Source organism: Lactuca virosa, chromosome 7 (genome assembly GCF_052849685.1).
Source record: "Lactuca virosa cultivar CGN04683 chromosome 7, Lactuca_virosa_CGN04683_v6, whole genome shotgun sequence".
NCBI lineage: Eukaryota > Viridiplantae > Streptophyta > Magnoliopsida > Asterales > Asteraceae > Lactuca > Lactuca virosa.
The window spans coordinates 161,565,495-161,566,859 of record NC_136432.1 but is presented as its reverse complement, the minus strand read 5'-3'; positions in this window follow the sequence as shown (position 1 = coordinate 161,566,859).

The following is a 1,365-nucleotide window of genomic DNA, read 5'->3' as shown; positions in this document are numbered from 1 at the left end:
GTTTGGATTGACGAATAGCACAAAGCTTCGTGTACCAATGGCAACAGGCATAAAGCTAACACCATCGTTGGACAAACCTGCTGTTGATATAACGTTGTATAGGAGCATGATTGGTTCATTACTTTATCTAACAGCAAGTAGACCTGATATCATGTTTTTTGTGTGTAATTGTGCTAGGTATCAGTCTAATCCACGCGAACCACATCTTACTGCAGTGAAGAATATTTTTCGTTACCTTAAAGGCACAATTTCGTTAGGATTGTGGTATCCTTCGAAAACTGGATTCTTCGTTCAAGCATACTCAGATGCAGACTTGGGTGGTTGTAATCTTGATCGAAAAAGCACAAGTGGAGGATGTCAATTTCTTGATGGCAAATTAGTCAGCTGGCAGTCGAAAAAGCAAACGTGTGTGTCAATTTCCACAGCTGAAGCAGAATATGTGGCTGCTGCTGCTTGCACTTCGCAAATAATATGGATCCAAAGTCAATTGCGTGATTATGCAATTAATATGAAAAAGATTCCATTATATTGTGATTCTCAAAGTGCAATAAGAATTTGTCATAATCCTGTGCAGCATTCGAAGACTAAACACATAGCTCTTCGTTATCATTTCATTAAAGATCACGTGGAGGATGGAAACATTGAAGTACATTTCGTGAAAACAACTGATCAGTTAGCTGATATATTCACGAAAGCTTTGGATGAAAAATCTCTAATGCGAATAATAGAAGGTCTTGGAATGATCGATGGCAATTCTGTTCCATGCGAAAAATAAGAATGATAGGCGAAAAAGAATGAATCAGAGGCGCTGAATAAAAAAAATAACACAAAGTCATTCAGCATTCAGAGGTTACTGTTCATGGTCAACGCTTCGACCGCTTCGAATTCGCATGATTGTCACTTATTTTCAGTGTTGAGTTAGTGGTTACTGTTCATAGTCAACGCTTCGATCGCTTCGAATTCGCATGATGGTCACTTATTTTCAGCGTTGAGTTAATGGTTACTGTTCATAGTCAACGCTTCGAACGCTTCGAATTCGTACATTTGTCACTCTTCAAGGAATGCCAAATATTCATCTGTTTGCAACAAATTCAAAAAGATTTTCTTTTGTTTTGTCTTTAAATTTTCGAAAAATCAAAAATTCAAAAAGATTTTCTTTTGTTTTGTCCTTAAATTTTCGAAAAATCAAAAATCCAAAAAGATTTTCGTTTGTTCGGTCTTTATTTTAAAAAAAAAATTCAAAACAACAAAAATATTTTTATTTTTAGACTTTTGTTGCAGATTATGATGATGATTCAGAGGGGACAATGCAGGCAGTTTTAGGGTCAGGTAAAATTTTTCATATGAATTGATATGTTTCTCATT